The sequence below is a fragment of the Marmota marmota genome, unplaced genomic scaffold (genome assembly GCF_001458135.2).
Source record: "Marmota marmota marmota unplaced genomic scaffold, marMar, whole genome shotgun sequence".
In the NCBI taxonomy this organism is placed as follows: Eukaryota; Metazoa; Chordata; class Mammalia; order Rodentia; family Sciuridae; genus Marmota; species Marmota marmota.
The window spans coordinates 15,751,045-15,751,352 of NW_026000221.1; positions in this window are offsets into that span (position 1 = coordinate 15,751,045).

The following is a 308-nucleotide window of genomic DNA, read 5'->3' on the forward strand; positions in this document are numbered from 1 at the left end:
ATATATATATATATATATATATATATATATATATATATATATTTGTGGGGGATTATATATCTGTTTACTGCAGTATTCTTTGCAATTAAGAGCCAAAAATAAAACTGGGAACAATGTAAAGATCTTTTTATGTGGGAAAAATTCAATTACATGTAGTTTATTGAGAAAATAAATTATTAAACATGGGCCTGATGGCTGGCAGCTGATTGCTGACAGCTAGGAGTTGGCAGGTCAGCAGTATTCCCACTGAACATAAAGAGCTCTCACAGAATGTGAAGAGTCCTCCAACAGGTCACCATGTAGCCATG